The 22171-nt window shown below is 46.1% G+C and overlaps 1 protein-coding gene and 1 long non-coding RNA gene across 3 annotated transcripts in view; one reads left to right on the top strand and one right to left on the bottom strand.

Moving 5' to 3' along the window:
* The window catches only part of LOC138154540 (cytochrome c oxidase subunit 7A1, mitochondrial-like), a 259360-nt gene that overhangs the window by 191776 nt on the left and 45413 nt on the right, over window positions 1-22171 (bottom strand). The gene's annotated exons all lie outside the window — the stretch shown is intronic.
* LOC138153969 (uncharacterized) lies at window positions 11078-11986 on the top strand. The gene is made up of 2 exons (XR_011166515.1): window positions 11078-11322; window positions 11414-11986. It is a non-coding gene; the product is annotated as an uncharacterized lncRNA (long non-coding RNA).

Here is a 22171-nt window from a genome sequence, read left to right as displayed (position 1 = left end):
GTGCAAACATCAGGAGTTAGGAAAGGGAAGGGGATGTTGTGTATAGGGGAAGCACTGTTTGGGGAGCTGGAATAGAGACTGCATGAAGTAGGGAAGATTGTGGGATGAGACTGGAGTCCTGAGAGTCTACTCACCTCTGTCTGCCTCAATTTTCTCATCTGCAAAATGGAGGAATTGGTAGCACCCACTTCCCAAAGTTATTGTAAAACAAGATAATGTTTCTGAAGCATTTGGCCAGCCTTGATTAAAGTGCCGTATAAATTCTAGTCATTATCCTCCTCCTCATTATTCCTTACTATTTTTTTGTGGGGAACTAGAAACCATGACTGAAGGGCTCCTTAATCTCGGTGGCTTTCTTCTGAGACTGCTGTTTGATATCTGTTTATATCTTGTACATGGCTGTTTGTATGTTGTCTGCTCCTTTAGACTGAGTTCCTCAAGGGCAGGGACTGGATTGTTTTTGTTCTCCTTTCTTTGTACCCCCAGGGCTTAGCCATAGTAGGTGCTTAATAAATGCTTATTGGATTGACTAACTAAAGGTGATTCAGTCAGAAGGTCAGGATCCTGGGGGAGCTGATATCTTGGAAAGACACAGTTTGGAGAGTTGATGTTCTAAGGGTTGCAGGAATAGGAAACCCAAGGAACTGGGAAGCTGGGGGTCTGGGAGGAATGAGACAAGAGCCAGAGTGAACCAGTACCCTGGAGAGCACCCGGTAATAATCACTGGGAGGCCAGATGCAGCGTCTGCGCCTGAAATTGGAGGCAGGAGTTCTGTAGAAGCCCTGAGCAGGCCTTCTCCTCTGCTACAGAAGGACTTCCAGGATTTGGAGGGATAGTACTTCAGGCACAGCCTCTATCGAATCCCTCTCAGTCCCAACAGCGCTCCCACAACTGAGCCATCTTGCCCACTGATGAGGGAAGTGAGCTCTGTTGGGAAGGGTCAGAGATTGAAGGTACAGGATGAGCCATAACCACTCAGATACTCTCCTGGATGTGCTCAGTATCACAGCTCTCAAGCAACACAAGATCCTGCCTCGGACTACATGAGACCACAGGGAAACAGACGTTTTACTCGATCCCTGATTGGCCAAGCAGCCAAGGTCACAGACAACACCAGCAGGGAAGACAGGAGGGGGAGCTCATCGCAATCTGCTTTCCCTGTCATACATTTCTCTCCTGTCTCCTACAAGGGAAAGTTCCCTCCATGGCCGTGGCTGGGGAGGGCACTGATTGATTCTTGTTCTACTGGCTTCTTTAGAGGAAACCAGGGAGCTTTACCAGTTTATCAATTTTCTTATCTTCTCATAAACAGGAAAGTTTCCTCCACAATGGTCACTGCTGTGTCCTGCATCTTAAGGCCTGACTGTTTGGCATTTTTTTTGACTGTGTGGGCTCTCTGGTTCTCATCCCCTATTCCATCAATCACTCATTTATTTAGCAAGCATTTATTAGACACCTACTATGTGTCAGACACTTTCCCGGGTGCTGGGGTGCAGACACAAAAAACACCCCTAAAATAGTCCCTGCCCTCAAGGAATTTACATTCTATTGAAAGAAAGAAGGTGTTCACATAAAAGTAGATATGAGATACCATGTATGCAAAGTAGCTGGAGTACTCCCATAGGAGCTGGGCTTTGGAGGAAGCCTAGGATCCCAAGAAGTGAAGGATGAGGAGGGAGGGCATTCTAAGGAGCTCCTAGACAGCCACAGCGGAGTTCCTCTGCCTCATGCTCTTTTAATCAGCAACATTTAGCAAGTGCCTAGTGGATGAAAATAATAATTATGGTGACTATTACCCTTATTGCAGCATTCTATAGCGGGGGGTATCTACCCAGAGACTTCTCCCCACAGAATGGGCAGATGGGAATAATTTGTTCCACCAGCTGTGAAGCCGGTACTATGGGGTGCTCAGAGCATAGAAGATGCCCAGGTCACCCACTGCATCCCGGGCCATCGCCAGTCCTCTTGACTTCTGTCCGACCACTGGACTTGGAAGACTCTGGAAAAGAGAGTGAGGCTGACGTCTTCATACAACTCTGTCTTACTTAAACTGTCTTACAATTCACTCACAAGTGAAGACGTCACCAGGTCTTTAAAAACGTAGGACAAACAGCAAACAATACCAACAACGAATATCCCACCTCATCCCCACAAACAGCCTTGTATGAGATGCTGCTACTATCCCCGTTTTGCAGTTGAGGAAACTGAAGCAGAGAGAGATTAAGGGACTTGTCCAGGGTCACACGGCTAGGAAGTACTCAGACCATGGTTTTCTGGATCCAAATTCCGATCTCTTCCTTCCAAACTCTCCAGAATCCACAGGGCTGGGGTGGAGGTGTTGTAAGGAGAAAGAGACCCTTTTCATTCTGAGACGAGGCAGAGCAGGATGAGCAGTAAAATGTCAGCTTCAGGGCAGGAACTATTTTGGTGGGAGAAAGGCTCTCCTTTATATGCCGGCCTCCCCGCCCCCCCCCCATGCTGGGCACCAGAATTTTGTTCTGTGGTGCATAGGAACTGTGACTCTTTGGCAAAATGAATCTTTAATTCTAGTACCTCCCCTCTGCTAATTATTTCCTACGTATATAGGAAATATATAGGTTTCTTTGTATATAGGTTGCTTTGCATAGATTTGCTTACAGGTCTCCCCCATTAGACTGTAAGTTCCTTGAGGGCAGGGCCTCTCTTTTACCTCTTTTTGTATCCCCAGATCTGATTGACCAATGAGGAAACTCCCTTTCCCAATGTGGATGAGCTCCTGCTTAGCCAGAATGGCCTAGGTCTCAGGACTTGCCTAAGGTCCTATAGCCAGTAGGTTAGAGACCCAGGTCTGCCTGCCCCCAAGGCTTGTTCAATACCCACACTCTACCACCTCTCTCAATAAAAGCTTGTTTAATTGAATTGAATCCTGGGGGATCTTGAGGGCCAAAGCCTCAGCCAGGAAGCTGAATAGGCTGGATTAACAAGCCAGCTGTGATGGACTGCTCCCCCTCCTTATTTTAGGGGAGGGGGGTCTCTTGGGGATCAGGCTGCTGCCTTCTCAGTGTCTGAATCAAATGATTATTTATATACATTAAGGACTCTCACTAATGAGAGAGTTAATTGCTAACAGGAAAGTGCCTCCAGGGGAAACAGAAGAGCTAGAAGGAGGAATCAGAGGTGGGAGCCCAGAAGACAGTTAACAGTGAGAAGCACTGCTCAGCTAACTGCTCACTGGCTGTTCAGAGCCTTCTTCCCTGGACTGGGACCCTGGAAGGAGCCACTTTCAGAGCAGGGGGCCAGGGGCTGGAGGAGAAGCTGACCCTCCAAGCTAGGAGCAGGGATTGGGTAGAGTCCTGCCTTCAGAGGCAGAGCAGGGGCTGGGGGCATGAAGAACCTAAGTGATGAGGCTGGGAACCAGCAGCTGGGCCCATGAAGGAGCTTTCTGAAAGAGTCAGACAGGAGGTTGGGGAGGGCCTTACCTCCAGAGTAGATCCTGGGGGCCCACAGAACCCTCCCTAGAGAGCCAAGAGGAGGGTCCTAGACCCGGAGAACCCCATAGACTGAGCCAGGAGCAGGGGCAAGAGGGGTGGCCCAAATGGGAACCTGGGAGGTCAGTGGCAAAGCCTAACATGGCTAGGCATGGGGAAGGTAGAAATAGGTAAGGGGAAATCTATTATTCTGCCTGGAGAGCTGGGGGTGGGATGGGGTGGGGAGGTAGCACCCAGCCTAAAACAGCTTCAGTGGCCTCTGGGAGTCTCTTTGGGTCCATTGGGACTGGTGAGGTTGACAACAAGGAGTCCTATTGTCCTGGAAGAGGCCCAGCTTGGTACTGGAAGATTAGCACCAAGAAATAGATCAATCAATAAATTAGCATTATTAAGGGCCTGGTATACAGACACAAAGAATGAAATAATCCCAACTCAATCCCCACTAGACTGTAAACTCCTTGAGGACAAGGACTGTCTTTTGCCTCTTTATATACCCTTAGCACTGTGCCTGCCATGTGTAGGTACTCACTTAAGAAACATAAACAAAGAAACATAGATTGATTTTGTCTTTATATATCCAGTGCTTGGCACACAGTAGGCACTTAATAAATGTTGGTTGATTTTTGTCTTTCGTTGCATCTTAGCATAGTGCCCGGCACATAGTAGGTGCTTAATACGTATTTGGGCAGGCAGGTGGTAAACATAAAACGAGTCAGAGAAGGACATAAACCACTCCAGTGTCTTTGCCAAGAAAACCCCAAATGGGGTCACGGAGAGTCAGACACCCCTGAGAAATGACTCACCAGCAAGAGCTCTGCCCAATTCCAAGTGAATTTGGTGGGTAAATGCTATGTGTCGTTTAAGTGTGAGCCCAGGTGTTGGGGGGAAATGCTTTGTCACTTCTATCGTTGCTCTGTCTTCCCAATCAATAAGCATTTATTAAGCTCCAACTATGTGCCAGGTACTGTGCCAAACACTGGGGCTACACACAGGGGCAAAAGACAATCCCTGTCCTCTGGGAGTTTACAGTCTAATGGGGGAAGACAAGACGTAAATACACATATATAAAGCAAGCTACCGTTTTTCCCCGATAATAAGACACTGTCTTATTATTTTTTTGGAAAGAAAAACACCAGAGGGCTTATTTTCAGGGGAGGGCTTATGTTGTCCTGCCTCAGCTCTCCTCCGCAGCACTGCTCTCAATGGCGCCAGCAAGCAAATCTCTGGGGAAGAACAGGATGACGCGCTCACTGCTGCAGCTCTGATTGGATGCAGCTCGGAGCGCAGTGTGCGTTTCACAGGGGGGAGGGCAGTGCATACAGAGGGTACCGTAATGTAGCGTGTAGCACAGGGGATCACCTTCACTACAGTAGCAATCTCAATAGGGCTTATTTTCGGGGAAGGGCTTATTTTAGAGGAATCTTACACAGTAAGGGGAGGGCTTATTTTCGGGATAGGTCTTATTATCGGGGAAACACGGTATTTACAGGATAAATAGAAAATAATAAACAGAGTGAAAGCACTAGAATTAAGAGACTTTGGGAAAGGCTTTCGGTCAAAGTTAAGATCTGAACTGGGACTTGGCCAGGAAAGTCAGATATGGAGATGAGGAGGGAAGGCATCGAAGGCTCATGAGACAGGCACAGAAAATGCCAGGAACTGAGAAATGGAGTGTTCTGTTTGTGGAGAAGCCAGTGTCAGGGGATCAGTTAGGACCTGAAGGGATAGAAGGTGGAAAAAGAGAGGAAAGGTAGCTCAGGGCTAGGTTATTAAGGGCTTTGAACACCAGAGGATTTTGTATTTGATCCTGGAGGTAATAGAGATTTTATTGAGTATATGGAGGTGACATGGTCAGGCCTGCTTTAGAAAAATTAATTTTGTGACTGTAAATATTACAGTAAATATCCCTTTGTAAGAGCTAAATGATATTAATTCATTAAATGAACCTGAGTTGCCAATCACTGATGGTTCATTCATTCATTCACCTCCTGGCTATGTTTATGACTCTACAGACTTTACCACCAATCAATTCAATTCAATTTGACGAGTATTCATTAAGTGCCTACTGTGTGCCAATTAGGGCACCTAGTTGGCAAAATGGATAGACTGCCAGGCCTAGAGTCAGGCAGACCTTAGTTCAAATCCAACCTCAGATACTTACTAGCTGTGTGACCCTGGGCAAGTCACTTCACCCTGTTTTCCTCAGTTTGCTCATCTAGAAAATGAGGCAGAGAAGGAAATGGCAAACCACTCTAGTATATCTGCCAAGAACATCCCAAATCAAGTCACAAAGAGTTGGACATGATTGAAAAATGACTGAACAACCAAAAATGTGCCGCCAATATGCTAAGCTTTGGTGATAAAAAGGAAGTCAAAAACCAGTCCTTGCCCTCAAGGATCTCACAGTCTAATGGAGGATGTAAATTTACATGCAAACAACTATATACAAACACAGGACAAAGTGATGTCTCTTCCCCTCCCCTTTTCAGCTCCCTTCTATGTGCAGCATTACCTTCTTGAATTCAAATGGAAGATCCTTGAGAATAGGAACAGTCTTTTTGCTTTCACTTATTTGTTTGCTTGCTTGTATCTATCTATATCCCCAGTCCTCAGCACAGGGCCTGGAATACACTATGTATTTAATAAATGCCTCTTGCCTGCCTTGCTACCTGCCTATTAACATTGGGACAAACATACCAGGATGGGGGCTCAAGCTCATAGCGTTATAGAAAAATCACCCTCCCCCCTCAGTGCCACCCCTCGAAGCCTGAAAGGAGATGTGGCTTTTTTCAGGGACTTGGGCTCATCTGTGAGAGCTCTTAAGGGCTCTCTAAGCATATGCATAATAGAGACAACCAAGCAGTGACCCAGCCTCTGCTCGAAGGCCTCCAGGGTTGGGGAGCTCACCACCTCTGTGAGTAGCCCATTCCGCTCTGGGATGGCTTGAATTATTAGGATGTTGTTCCTCAAGCCGAGCTCAAAAAGCCGTGCTCCTTTGTGATTTCTACCCATTCCTCCTAGTAACGGCCCCTTTGGGCCAAGTGAGACAAGTCCAATTCTTCTTACGAATGACAGCCTTTCAAATATTTAAAGACTGTTATGTTCCCCCTGAGCCTTCTCCTAGCCAAGCTGAGCATTTCCTGTTTCTTCAGGTCATTCTCATATGGCACAGACTGGAGACCCTTTGCCTTCCTGACTGCCCTGCCTTCTTGGACCCTCTCCAGCATATTGATGTCCTGCCCAGAACTGAACACAGTCCTCCAGATGGAGTCTGGCCAGAGAAGAGCAAAGTAGGACTTCCATCTTCCTAGGTCTAGACAAAATGCTTTTTTTAAAAGAAGCATCCTAAGACTGCATTTGTTTTTTTGGCTGCTTCATCGCACTTGACTTATGTAGGGCTTCTGGTCCACTCTAACTTCCAGATCTTTTTCATATAAATTATACTTTAGACACATCTCTACCTTGTACTTGTGTAGCTGATTTTTTTGGACCTAAGTGTGACAATTGATTCTTTGTTTGGAGACAACATCTATCTCTATGTTTCATCTTCTTAGAATCAGTCCAAGATCCTTCCAAATCTTGACTGTCAGCCAGTGTGTTATCTGTTCAAACCCGCTTTGTGTCATTTGCATTTTGGATAAGCATCTAAGATACTGGGGAAAATCATTAAACAGCACAGATCCCTAGGGCACTCCACTGCAGACCTTTTTCCAAGTTAATTATAGAATTGTTATCAACTGTTTCGTGAGTCAAAGCATTCAGCTAATTCTAGTCCATTTGATCCCTTGCTTTGGTCTTTTAGCTTCCTTAGTTCCTTCAAGACTCAACTCAAATCCCACTTTCTGACCCTGGCCTCTCCCAACTCCTTCCCCCAACCTGCTATGCCTTCCCTTCCAATATCACCTGCTCTCTACCTGGTATCTATCTTGCATGTTCATTGTAATGTGACACCTTGAGGGCAGGAACTGTTTTTAATCAGTCAGCATATACTAAAAGTACCTACTATGTGTTCAGGTACCATGCTCATGCTGGGGGGACAAAGAAAAGCAAAAGACAGTCCCCAAACTCAAGGAGCTCACATTCTAAAGAGGGAGAGGCCACATAAACGGCCACCTCACAAGGATGTTGTGAGGACAAACTCAAGAAACATTTATTTAAATAAGTACCTACTATGTGCTGTCCCCTGCACCCTGGCTGGGTGCCCTGCTAATAATACATGGCAATTGCTCCATATAAATATCAGATATTAATGTAATATTATCAGAGAGGCAGCACAAGATGGGGGGCAATAACAGGATGTAACAATCCCTGTGGGTCCATATTGACTTAGTTTTAAAATGTAATATTGTTTATGTTTTATTGCATTTGTATTTATTTGGTTAAATATTTCCCAATTACATTTTAAACTGGTTCAGCCCCTCTCTAGAGTGTTGTGGACCACAGGAAGGCCTGGGTCTATCATGCCTTAAACACGTCCTGCGTGACCCTGAGCCAGTCACTTGATCTCTTAGATGCTCAGAGATCTCTCTGAGGCTAGAGGTGCAAGGAAGTCACTGACCTGCATTGTTGGGGGAGTGAGCTTCTCTACCTCAGTGAAACCCTAGGTTTAGTCCCTTTGATAATAATGATTCTTAATGAAAGACTGTCTGAATCTTATTGGAACTACTGAGATTTCAAGGTCATTGTGAGAAGGTGCTTTGAGATCAGTAAAGCTCTATAGAGTGGTGAAAGTATTGTCATTTTTCTGGCCCAATGGCCAGAGCCTCTGGTTTACAGTCAGGAAGACTTGAGTTCAAATCTTACCTAAGACCCCTACCAGCTGTGTGACCCTGGCGGGAGTGGGAGGGAGGAGCAAGTCTTTTTACCTCTCTGGGCTCCGGTTTCTTTTCGTGGACCTGATCTTCTCAGGGGTCGTTTCCATCTCTAAGCTCCTGTGATACTGTAATATTGATTTAAACAATACCCACTGTGGTCACAAGAGGGCAGCCTCTGCCCAGAAGAGCTCCTCAGGTATCTCCCATCTCTCCCTCCCATTGCCACTTCTAAGCCCAATCTACAACACCCTGGGGTTGGTCAGGGTGAGTGTGGTCACTCTTACGAGACAGGCCCAAGAAGGGCTTTGGCTGTGGTGAAGGGGTCTCTCCACCAAGTCCGACTGGCTCTCTCCATCATTCTCCTCAGGAGCTCCTTGTTCATTTACTTCAGTCATGTCTGACTCTTCATGACCCTATTTGGGGTTTTCTTGGCAGAGATACTGAGGGGTTTGTCATTTCCTTCTCCACCTCATTTTATAGATGAGGAAACTGAGGCAAACAGGGTTAAGTGACTTGCTCAGGGTCACACAGCTAGTAAATCTCTGAGACCAGATTTAAACTCAGGAAGATGAGTCTTTGTGCTATCTAACTTCCCTTTTTCTCCCTAGGACCCACTATGTGCTCTCTCTGTCTCTGTCTCTGTCTCTGTCTCTCTCTGTCTCTCTCTCCCCACCTTGGGGCATTGGTGGAGGGAGCTTCCTCATCTGGGAGCTCCCCCTATCAACACCCCTTTTGGGTTCTCTCTCTGCCTCCCCAGAATTCCCTTTCCTTTCAGGGAAAGAGACTCTTTCCCTCTAGCACTTACCATGGGGTTTCTTGTTAAAGGGAAGCATTTAATGTTTCTGTGCCCTGAGTTATAGACTCGTCTCCTCTCCCCCAATGCAGCCCTTCTGGAAAAAGCAATGCCCCATGTGGGTGTGTTTGTCCTAAGCTTTCCCTGAGCCAGGCAGGGGATCACCATCATCCAGCATAGCCCTCTGCGCTAGATCCTTCTGCTGATACTGCAAGGTTCCTTGGAGAGGCGATAGACCCCTCCTTCCCCAAGAGGTCCCAGGCAAACCAGCAGCATTCTTCTTACAGTCCCCAAATGTCCAAGTCCAGAAACCTGGAGAGACTGCTGTTCCCTAGGGCATCTTCCACCCATTCTGGCTCCACTGGCCGCTTTGTGATCTGGGGTGATGGTCATTTGTTCCCAGGTTATTTAGTCAAAAAAAACATTTATTAAGTCCCTACCATGTTCCAGGCATGGTACTAAGCTCTAGGGGTATAAAGAAAGGCAGAAGACCATTCCTGTCCCCAAGGAGCTCACAATCTAATGGGGGGGGGGGGGTGACATGTGAACAACTCTGTACAAACAAAATGTATACAGGGTAATCAATAGAAAGAGGGCGCTAGAATTAAGAATATAATTCCAGAAGGGCTTCTTCTAGTGGGTAAGATGTTAGCTGAGCCTCACCTTACAGTTCCATAGCTCACAGACTCTCCGAGCCCCAGAGCTTTTGGATCATGGCATCCTAGTTCCAGAGCTGGGGACTAGTCTGCCACTAGTCTGCCCAACACTGGGGCACGAAGCCCCTCCATGCCATTCCAGCCTCAGCTTGAAGACCCCCAATGAGCGGGGAAGCTCACTCTCTCCTTCCACTTTTGCTAACAAGCTGTGATGGTTTCCTTATTCAATATCTGAGTACATCTGTGATCTTCCTGAAGTGGGCCACCCCTCCACTGGTATAGATCGCAGCCCCTCTGTCCCTTCTTATCCTAGAGGAGGTATAGGGGAAAGAGCATGGCTCTGGAGTCAGAAGATCTGGGGATGCTTACTACTTTGTGGCCTTGGGTAAATCACTTAGCTGTCCTTGGACTCAGTTTGCTCATCTGTAAAATGAGGAGGTGAGATTAGATGGCTTCTGAGGGCCTGCCTAACAAGAGATCTAGGATTCCATGTCTCCTGTCCATGGTCTCTATAAATCCTCTGCAGTGGGGGGATCCAGCTCCAAAGCTAAGGTGTCTTCCCCTTCCCTCGGTACCACTGAGGGACTGCCTTTTCACATCATACAAGCCCTTGTGGGCCACCTGCTGGAGCACATTCAGCCCCCTCCAAGGCCCTTTTTGGGACCTGCAGCTCTGATCCTTCAGAGATGGGGATGAAACTTGACTGGCTCCTGCAGCACCAGTGCCATATAGGGGAGGTCTTCAAACTCCTCCCAGCTCTATTAAGGGGCAGGGAAGATCTTCAAATTCCCATTTCCATTACAGCTCCTGAAAAAGACGGGGCTTAGTGTGTGCAAACAGGTTTGGGTTGTACAAAATGCTGCCTGGCTTCCTACATGCGATCCAGGGTGTGATTCCTCAGGTCCTGGGCTGAGCCCAGATCCCTGCCCATCTGCTGTGTCTACCAGAGGGTGTGTGCTTTGAGTGGCTCCCATTGCCTCTAGAATCTCTCTCTCTGTCTCACACACGTGTATATATACATATCATACATACATATACATACACTTATATACATATTATACACACACACACATATACATACACACAAGTACACAAGTCTCCTCAGGCTGGAATTGAAGGTGTTGCAAAATCCATCTCTCACCTGCCTTTCTTTTTTCTCCTTAAAAAAAAAAAGATTCTATTGGTGTCTTTATATCACAGTTATGTCCGACCCATGCCCTGATTGAACCCTCCTTTGTGGAAAAAAATAACACTATTGAACAAAAACATCTGATATAGAAACCGCGTCTGACAACGTATTCAACGTTATAATTCCCCACCTCTCTATGGTGAGGGAGGAGTGATGTTTCATCATCCCCTCTTCAGGACTTATCACTCAGATTTCTGCTTCCGTCTAGAGATCTTTTCATTTTTTTTTTAACTTAAGATGTTTTATGAGAAGCTGGCATGGGTCAACTGCCCTCTGAGGGCCACCCCTTGAAGCATGCACAGATATTTCCTGCCTGGTTTCAGCCCAAGTGACCAGTGGATGACAGTGAATGACTGTATGATCATGAAAAGCCTTCTAATTGGTTTGGGGCAGGGAAGGACTGGTGAGTCAGGGCTTGCAGAGCCTGAACTGAGTATGTATACAAAAGGGACGATTTGCCCATTTCTCAGTCAATTTTCTCCTTTCCTTTGCAGCTATGGGACTATTTTGAGCTGATCCTTAGAGCTGGATGAGGGATGGGCATCCATCCTGTCTTCTACCTAGTCATGCTATCTGTAACCAAATGACTGCTTCTACCTCTGTGTTTATTCTTTCCTGATCTTGAGTAAATGAGCATTCCCAGATGGAAGTGCCCAAGTGACCTGGTAAGTTCAGGATGTCCTGAGGTACCACTAGAGGCTAGAACTGAATGGTGGCAGTAACAGTGGCCACCAGATTGGCAGTGGCCAATAGTAGTCAACAAGCAGCCTAGCCTAGTAGCAGATCAGCCCAGCCCAGTAGCAGATTCCCAGTGACAAAGTGACCTGCTCAGCTCTAACTAGCAGCAAAGCAGCATGCTTGGCCCATCCCAGCACTGGATCAACCTGTTGATCAGAGACTCCATGCCTTGCAAAGCAGAAAGACTCATCCATCATTGATGACATCCTATCAAGTATCATGGGGAAAGAAAGGGCATTGAGGCCCCATTGTTTGGGAGTTGCTATATACATATACATACATACATATGTACACACACATATATACATATATGTCTTATTACAACTGTACTTCAAGTTCATGTCCATTCCTTCTCCCATAAACTTGTGTATTTCTCTAATAGACTCTTTTTTTTTTTTGGAGGGCAATTAGGGTTAAGTAACTTGCCCAAGGTCACACAGCTAGGTTTTGTGTGTGTGTGTGTGTGTGTGTGTGTGTGTGTGTGTGTGTGTGTGTGCTAAATGTCTGAGGCCAGATCCAAACTCAGGTCCTCCTGACTCCAAGGCCGGCATTCTACTCACTGTGCCATCTAGCTGCCCCTCTCATAGACTCTTTTTTTTTTTTTAAAGCAATTGGGGTTAAGTAACTTGCTCAAGGTTACACGGCCAGTTATTATTTCTGGGTGTGGTGCTGAGCATCTGAGCCCGGATTTGATCCAGGTCATCCCGACACTGGAGCCGGTGCTCTTACTCACTGAGCCACCTGGCCGCCCCTAAGCAATTGGGGTTAAGTAACTTGTTCAAGGTTACACGGCCAGGTGTTTCTGGGTGGGTGCTAAGTGTCTGAGCCCGGGATTCAATCTCCAGGTGTTCTCAACACTGGAGCCGGTGCTCTTACTTGCTGTGCTACCTGGCCGCCCCTCTCATAGACTCTTGTATTTATGTAGAGTATGTCCCAGGTTTAGGAGGAAATGCTTTGTAACTACTGTTTCTTGCTATGCCATTTGAGTAAATGCCTTTTGCTGAGAACTGAGTCTACTATCTGATTGTTAAAAGGAAACATACCAGTGGGGGCTAATGAGCTTCAGAGTCAGGATAGCCATTTACAGGATTGTCCTCTAGAAGCCTCTGAGGACCTAATTTGCCAGGGTCAGTAAGGGTTGGAAGCAAACTTAGAGGAGTTCCTACAAAATAATTAACCTCCAACAACACAATCAACTAAACTTATTTTGTAATTATTTACATTTAGGTTAATGTCAAATATGTAGAATATCAGAGCAGTTTTTCACTCATTCCTTTTATGTCCTCAACCTCCTTGTCCATTCATTGTAACTCTCTTCTTCTGATATTGCCTTTTTTTTGCATTGCATTATTTCAAAAAGTTCTTTCTAAATTTCTTTGTGTTACTCATACTTGTGGCCTTAGTTTGCATTATGTTATTCTAGCACATGAACGTAACACAATTCATTCAACATTCCTCTGTTGTTCAACCTTTACATTGTTTCCAGTTGTGTGTGTATGTGATAGACCTAGAGTAGAAAGAGGCCTCAGAGGCCATTCAGCCTCCTCATTTTATAGAAGGGAAAACAGAGGCTAAGGGAAGTAGGAATTAACTTATCCAAGGAGATGTTGCTATGAAAATCTCTGCCTAGATACTTTGTTTTGTTTTTGATAACACTTTCAGGATCTCTTCTCAACAATGGAAGGACTGGGTAAAAGGGTATGATAATTTTTGTAACTTACTGTGTCCTTCCAGATGGTTCTCCAAAAAGGTCCTACAGATTTGCAATTCCACCAACAATGAATGAGTGGCTTCTACCAAACTTTTCTGTACTTATTTCACACAACTCCCTTTCCCTGACTATATATTCTGGCAAACTGGACTTCTTGCTGTTCCCTGAACTTGTTATTCCACCTTCATCTCCAGGGATCCATCAGCTCTGCCTCTCAGGGGCCTCATTTTCCTTCCAGGTGCTTCCTTCCTTCAGCTCAGATGCTGCCTCCTACAAGAAGCCTTCTCTGATTTTCTCAGTATTTCTTTTCACCTGGGCTAAGCAATCCTTTAACTTCTGTTAGACTGTGAGCTCCTTCAGAGCAGGGACTGCCTTTTGCCTTTATTTGTAACCTATTACCTGGCACGTAGTAGGTGCTTAATGACAGCTAGCAATGGATAGAGTGCCAGGCCTGGAGTCAAGCCGACCTTAGTTCAAATCCAGCCTCAAACACTTACTAGCTATGTGACCCTGGGCAATCACCCTGTTTGCCTCAGTTTCCTCATCTATAAAATGAACTGGAGAAGGGAAATGGCAAACCACTTCAGTATCTCTGCCAAGAAAACCCCAAATGGGGTCACAAAAAGTTAGATATGACTGAAACACAACAAAAAAAGAGAAATATGTGTCCACTGACTTCAAACTTTTCCTCCTCTCACATGGTTTCTATTCCAGTCACTTTGCTTCATTCCTCTGAAAATTCTCTAGTTGGTCAATGCTCCTCCTAAAATGTAGTGCCCAGAATGGAACTTGATACTCCAGATGGGGCCCCACGACTCTCTCAATGCAGCTTGAGACTGCATTAGGATTTTGGGCTGATTAAAAAAAAATCCCAAATCCTAAGAGTAGGACTTTGTTTCAGAGGGGTGAAGTGATTTCCCCAGGGTCACACAGCTAAGAAGTGTCCAAGGTGGGCTTTGAACTTCAGTTTCCAAAGTTCACATTCTAATTCAGTTGGGTTTTTGAGATTATTAGATAAGGTATATAAAGCATTTTGCAAACCTTTAGTTGTTATGTAAACATGAGCTATTATTTTCTGCTAAAAACATTGAAAAACACAGGGCTGAGGATAAATTTCTTGGGTCTTCCCTTGGAGGTCTTCAAACAGATGAAAGATGATTATCTTTCTTTCCTATGTGTTGTAGAGTGCTAGCAGGTACAATGGATTGAGTGCTGGACCTAGAGTCAAGACCAGAGTTCAAATCTAGCCTCAAACACCTAACAGCTGTGTGACTCTGAGTAAGTCACTTAACCTCGACCTCAGTCTCAACATCTATAAAATGGAGATGATAATAACTATCTCCTAGAGATGTTGCGTGGATCAAATGAGATAAAATCTGTAAAGTGCTTTGTAAACCTTATACCCAAAGTGCTCTATAAATGCTAGTTATTATTACTGTATAGACCCCATGCACACACATCAATTCATTAGTGACAATTATTTCAGTTATGACCAATTCTTCATGACCCCATTTAGGGTTTTCTTGGCAGAGATACTGGAGAGGTTTGCCATTTCCTTCTCCAGTTCATTTTACAGATGGGGAAACTGAGGCAAGTGGGGTTAAGTGACTTGCCCAGGATCGTACAGCTAGGATGTGTCTGAGGCCAGATTTGAACTCAGGTCTTCCTGACTCCAGGCTCAGATAGAGACCCACTGTACCACCTACATGTTATAGTTACTTATAATATATATCATATTACACACACACACACACACACACACACACACACACTTATTCTCCCTTCTACCCATAAGTATTGCAAAGTGGGCAACAATAACAAGAGAAAGAAAACTTTAACCAAAACGATTGTTCAGGCTGATATAGGCAACCACACCCTTTCTATTATTTTATTCTGATTACCAGGTGTCCCTGGCCTCTAAAAATGTGGTCCCAAAGCCATTTTTCAGATTACAAATGGATTTCTCTGCCCAATGAGAGCAGTGTGGGAGCAGGTTTGAGGGCTAGAGCCAGAGTCAGGGGGATGGAGTTGAGATCCCACATTTAACACACATTCTCTGTGTGACCACCAGGAATCCACTTAACTGCTCTGTGCCTCAGGCAATGCTCCAAGGCCATGGAGTAAAGGGGTGCACAGGAACTGGAAATTATGAGTTGCTGAGTGACTCAGTGTGTTAATTAGTCTTTGGGCCATCTTTCTTCCTGGGTCTTCATACAGACAGTCATGATGAAGAGCTATATTTGGGAGACATTTGAAGAGACAGACCTCCACCCTGTTCCCAATGTCCTCAGGGTCCTGGGCTGTTTCCAGCTCTCTTCAGGATATGACAGCCCTGTGCAATAGCTATCACATGGGATCTTTGTAGTCTTTGGATCCAGAGGGGAGAGCCAGGAGCCATGGGTGGAAGCTGCAGAGGCAGATTCATGTTTGAAGCAGGATAGATAGAGAAATCAAACGTTTATTGAGGGCTTAGCATGTGCCAGACACTGTTCCAAATGTAGGGGACAGAGACAGCTAGGTGGTGTACTGACTAGCTAGAGTTCTGGTCCTGGAGTCAGGAGGCCCTGAGTTCAAATCCAACCTCAGACACTTACTAACCTTGTGACCCTAGGCAAGTCACTTAACCCTGATTGCCTCCAAAACCCAACCAAGTACTGGAGACATACATACAAGTGAGAAAGACTGTCCCTGCCCTCAAAGATCTTTATAGAGTGGAGTGGGAAAGGACTGAGGTGGGAGAGATCTGGAGGTAAACTAGGGGAAAACCTCACTTCCAGAACCCAGGGTGAGGCCAAGTGGAGGGGAGATGGAGCTGGAGGCCACAGGAGGCAGCTGGTGTCCAGGAAGAAGACCCAGAGCTTTCCTCATGATGGGAGCTGTCCAAAGGTAGAATGACTACATAGCGAGGTGTTAAGCTCCCTCCTCTTAGACATCTTCAGAAGCTGGATGGTTATCTTTTACGTATCATTGTAGGGAAGTCCCAGTGTGCACCAGTCTTTTCTCACCTGCCAATGACATCTTTCTCACAGCTACCTGCTGGGCTAATCAAAAGGATGGCCTGACCAATTCTTTGGATTCCTTGGTCCTTGGGTGTGGTTTTCTTTTTTCCTTTCTGTATCTCCTCTCCATTCTGAGAAGCAGAAAGCCCCCAAGTCATACTGTGAATCCTCTCACCAGCAGGGTAAACCCGATGACCATCTTTTCTCTACCATTGTATGGTAGAATGTCGCAGCTGGAAAGTATTCGAAAGGTCACTGCCTGAACAGAAATGCCCTCTATAACATGACCCAAAAAGTGGTGTTCAAAGAACTCCAGGCACGGAGAACTCTCTACCTCTCTGAGTTGCTCATTCCAACTTTTTAAGGCTCTAATATTTCAGATTTTTTCATTACATGGAGTCAAAACCTGCCTCTCGGAAATCTCTCCTTTGCTTCTAGATCCATCCTCTGGGACCAAGCAGAACAAAGCTAATCCCTTGGGTGGGTGGGTGGGGGGAGGATGGGAAGCAATTAAGTCTCTTTTAACATTGTACAGGATAATATTCCCCTTCAGGACTATCAGACCGTGTTCAGCGTATCCTCACATCACCAATTCCCAGTTCCCTCCTCTTCCTGGTTCCCCTTCTCTGGACACTCCCTAGCTTTTCAATGTTCTATCAAGGACAAGTGATTTCTGTCCATTGCTTAAGCACAGTACCTTGCACGTAGTAGGTACATAATAAATGCTTATAGAGGGAATGAATGTGTCCCTAATGCATCTTCATTTTTTTCCCCTCCTTTCAATGGTGGAGGTGGGGATGCAGAGGCAGGCTCTATCACCTAGGGGAGTCTCAGATGATTCCAACAGTTTCCTCTGGGCATTGAGTCATACCAAGAGGATGAGGGTTGGAAGTGGAGGGTGGGGAACTGGGAAGATCCACAAAACCCCAGCAGAGAACCAAAGGGTCAGATGCCTATAGGAGAAACATGTGCTTCTGGCAGTATTCCTGCACTCCCTGGGCTGGGGTGGGAGGGGAGAGGATGGTGGGAGGCTGCTGACCCCAAGAGCTGCTCTGGGGCTCCTATGCCCAGACACCCCAAGCTTTTTATTTTTGTGTATGGCAAAACAGCTTCAAAAATCTCCCCTCTCTGCTAATCAATAGCTTATCTGGGTGTCAGTAAAATGAAATTTACATCGACTCATTTCCATAGCAACCATCCCATAGACCTGCTCCCTGCTTTGAAAGGCATATTCCCCACCTCTGGCACCTCTAATTCCAGTTAGGGTCCAAGCTCCACAAAGTCTTTAAAAAGAATGGCCTTAAATAGGCAAAGGAATGGGAGCGGATAGAATGGTATCCCTGCATTCCAGGATCAGCAAAGACGGGCCTCAAGTCAGACAGGCATGGGTTCGGATCTTACCTCTGACCCGAAAAGTTGCCCCATAACCTCTGAAACCTTGTTTCCTCATCTGTAAAACAAGGTTAATAATACTTGTAGTAGCTGCCTACTTGAGAAAAAGACTAGCCTATAGGTCGCATGCTTGCCTTGAAATCAGGAAGACCTGAATTCGAATTCAGTGGCAGATATATTAATGAAGTGACCCCTGGGCAAGCTACTTGCCCAGAGAAGCCTCTGAGTCTATGAGATGTAAAGTTCTGGTCTGGATTGGTTGAAGGGTTTGGTTGAAATTCTCATTCAGAATTTCTTATGCTAAAAAAACGTTAGAGGCTGGGATGAAATGATGGTTCCATGTCCTTAGGGTCCTTTGGCAGCAAGTCTGGTAAAGCCTAGGGATGGAGGTCTTCTCACAATTGTAATGGATGGAAACGACAAATTTCAGGCAGAACTTAGTGAGGACAAGGCTGTAATTGTTTTTCTCTCTAAATTCACAGACCCCTATAGTCTAGAAATGTGGCCTGTCATCACTGACAGTTTTGATAGAAGGGTAGGGTGTCTATTGGCCTGTGATTCCATCTGGTGTATGGTATGGGGATCTCTCAGTGTGAAAACTCCCTCCACCCAAGCAGCAACCACCCACCTGTGAGTCTCACAGAGCTGTAAATTCACTTGCCCAGAAGGTAGGACTGGAACTTAGGCCTTCCTCCTGGCTCTCCTTAAATGTCTGTCTCTATTATTACTGGTAGCAGAACTCCAGATGCCCTGTCTGTATATATGTGGGGTACACATGCTATGGATGGGATGGGTCACACATGGAGTTCCCAAGGCCTTTAAGCTCCTTAGAGTGCCTGCTGGGGACCAGCCTGGGAGGCTATCCAGTTTGCCCTTGGTTTGGGGCTTAGCCTAAGTGCAGAGAACAGGGCTGAGTTCAGGGCCCAGATCCAGGAAACTATTCTTCCCAGACTGATTACAACAAGCCAGAGACATAAATCTAAGGTTCTGAGTTAGCCCTCTCTCTGCTTCTTCCAAGTTCAGACCTGGCTGGTGTCTATGTAATAATAACTATAGCTAAAATTTATATAGAACTTATTGTGTTCCAGGTGCTGTGCTAAGCACTTTACAGCTATAATCTCTTCTGAGCCTTACTCAGGAGGTAGATGCTATTGTTATCTGTATTTTACAGATGAGGAAACTCAGGCAAACAGAAGTTAAGTGACTTGCCCAGGATCACACAGCTAGTACGTGTCTGAGGCTAAATTTGAACTCAGGTCTTCCCTGACTCCAGGCTCCCTTTTGGTCTCTTCATTTGTAGGTCTCCTGATCCTGGGGTAACTGACTCAAGTGTGGCTATGTGAGGATTCTCCTTGGCCAGGTGAGATTCCCATGGTAGGGCAGGGAACCCAACATTCCACCCATGTACCTTTACACAGGCTACCCTCCACCTCAGGCAGCTAGGGGGTGCCATAGTGCACAGAGAGTCAGGAACACTCAAAGTCCTGAGTTCAAACCTGACCTTGGACTCGTATTAGATGTGTGACCCTGGGTAACCCTTAACCCTCTTTGCCACAGTTTCTTCATCTGTAAAATAAATTGGAGAAGGAAATGGCAAACAACTCCAGTATCTTTGCAAAAAAAAAAATTCCAATGGGATTGTGACTGAGACAACTATCCCTGAGTGTCCTGTCATTCCCAACTACATTCATGTGTTTGCATTGGTCTTAGGAGGAATCCTGCTCTCTGGAAGGGAAGGCTGACTTGCCAGTCTGAGAAACTGAGAGACAGAGACAGAGAGGCCAACAGAGACATGGGACAGAGGCAGAGAGAGAGAGAGAGAGAGAGAGAGAGAGAGAGAGAGAGAGAGAGAGAGAGAGAGAGAGAGAGAGAGAAGGGGACGTAATGAAGACCAGACACTGAAACAGAGACAGAGAGACAGCAGGATAGAGAGACATAGCAAGAGGGAGAGATGGGCACTTAGGTATAAAGAAGAGACAGAGACAAAGGCACAAAGAGAGAGAGACAGAGAGACTGGCAGAAAGTGACCAACCGAAAAACTGGGGCAGAGATAGAAAGAGACAGACAGAAGCAGAGAAAGATGGGGAGAGAGACAGATAAAGACACAGGAAAACAGACAAAAACACAATGCCAGAAAGAGTCAGCCTGGCATATACAGGGACAGATCTAAAGACAGACAGAGATTGGGGGGGGTGGGAACAGAGAGAGACACAGGGGAAGGGAAGGAGAGAGACAGAAAGAGAGACAGAGAAGGGAGTGCCCACTAGGGCTCAAGCCAGAGAGCCATGCTGAAGGGTGGAATGTTAGACTCCCACATTCAACCTTTTCTCCTCAATCAGATGCAGATTCACTGGAAGACCCCTTGGGGCAGGGGAGAGGGAGCTCTGTTCCAGGGCCCACTTCCACCCTCATTTCATCCCTACTCCCCACTCCCTTCCTCCTCTCCATCCCCATCTTCACCCCATCCCTGCCCTCACCCCCACTGCCATCCCCACCTTAGCACTCATCCTCATTTGAATCCCCCAGATTCTCTTGACTGAAGGATGAAGCTTTCTGGTCCCTTCCCCACTCTCTAGCTAGACTGACTCTCTCCCCAAATCTGCCCTTCTCCCTGTAGCCTTTAGGGACACAGAGCCGGGAGAGAGGCGGCAAGTGTGCTCAGGGACACCAGAGGAAAGTCTCCCTGCCCTCTCCTTTTCCGCCTCCTTCAAGCAAGGGGGGCCCAGACAGAAGCCTGAGATTCCCTGGGGCAGGCGGAGCCAGAGCCCTGATAATGAGGGCACCGGGCCCCGACTGGCCTCATTAGCTGCACTGCTGCCCAATTAAGCTGAGAGCTAATTGCTCATTAACAAGCTGATACCTGCTGAGGGTTGGGTGGGAGGGATAGCAGTGGAGCACTTGGTATTCCTGGCACTCAGAGCCTGAAGCCCCATCAATTAGCTCTGGGCCCCCTCCCCTCTCTGTCATTGGCTACTTCTCCTCCCTGCCAATCACTTCTCCAGCCTCTTACCTCAGCCTGACAATGCCTCCTGCCCCTAGTACTACCCCCCACCTCTCAGCTCTGCCTGTCATAGCCCCAATCTACCCCATGGGAGGGGGCTGTGTCCACCTGGGCCCAGTCTACCTGGAAGGGAGGAGGAGAAAGAGGAGGGGATGGAACTGGGAGGGGGATCTGAATAAGACTGGAATGTTATAGTCCTCAGGGGTGTCCTGACCTAACTGGATGGACAGAGTAGAAAGGGGACTTTAATAAGCCCTGGGGGGGAGGGGCAGAGGGAGCCCTCTAGAATTTCCTCTCCCTCCCCGAAAGTCTCTGGGCCCAGAACAATTTGGGAAGGTGAAACTTTTAGAAAGAATTTTCTTTTTTGCATTTTAGGCTTCCTTTAAAAAACATTGATACATTTCGCTTTTCTATCCCCTTCATTTTTTAAAAATTAAATTAGATTTTATTTTTTAATTAACAAGAATTGATTTTTCTCTCTATCCCCCTTTTCCATGGAAAAAAAGGAAGACAAAAGCGTGTAATAAATGTTGGTAGCCAAGTAAATTCCCAAATTAACCATGTCCAAAAAAAGTCTCATTCTACATTTTGAGTCCCTGACCCCTTTGTCAGCAGTGGGCAGCCATGTTTCATCACTGTCCCTGGGAATCACGCTGGGGCATTGCGCTGCATTTCAGAGGTGTCTGTCTTTGAGACATCATCGTTAGGGTAGAAATTGCTCTCTGGGTTCTGCTCCCTTCTCTCTGCATAGCATAAATAACATGTTATTGTTGTTCAGTCATGTCTGACTCTTTGTGATGTTTTCACCATTTGGGGTTTTCTTGGCAGAGGTACTGGAGTGGTTTGCCATTTTCTTCTCCAACTCATTTTACAGCTGAGGAAACTGAGGCAAGAAGGGTGAAGCGATTTGCCCAGGTTACATAACTAATAAGTGTCTGAGGCTGGATTTGAACTCAGGTCTTCCTGACTCCAGGTCCAGGACTATCCACTGTGCCACATAGCTACTCACATACCCATGCCCATATAGAGATAGAGATAGATATAGATAGATACACATACACACACTATTAGAATGTGAACTTCTTGAAGACAGGGACCATGTTCATTTATTTATTATTACTATTTTAGAGTTAAGTGACTTGCCCAAGGTCACACAGCTTGTTAAAGTGTCAAGTATCTGAAGCCAGATCTGAACTCAGGTTCTCCTGACTCCAGGACTGGTGCTCTATTCTCACTGTGCCACCTAGCTGCCCCTCCATATTTTTGCCTTTCTTTGTAATCCCAGTGCTAGGGATTACCTGGAATATAGTAGGTACCTAATAAATGCTTTTTATTGGTAGATAATTGACTAGACTCTACAGTCCCTTCTGGCTCGCTCTCTCTCTCTCTCTCTCTCTCTCTCTCTCTCTCT

The sequence above is a fragment of the Petaurus breviceps genome, unplaced genomic scaffold (assembly GCF_028583685.1).
Source record: "Petaurus breviceps papuanus isolate PSGF00001 unplaced genomic scaffold, PetGlider_PUasm1.0 91041, whole genome shotgun sequence".
Lineage (NCBI taxonomy): Eukaryota > Metazoa > Chordata > Mammalia > Diprotodontia > Petauridae > Petaurus > Petaurus breviceps.
Note: the sequence above shows the minus strand (reverse complement) of the source record. Positions and strands in the feature narration are given on the sequence as shown.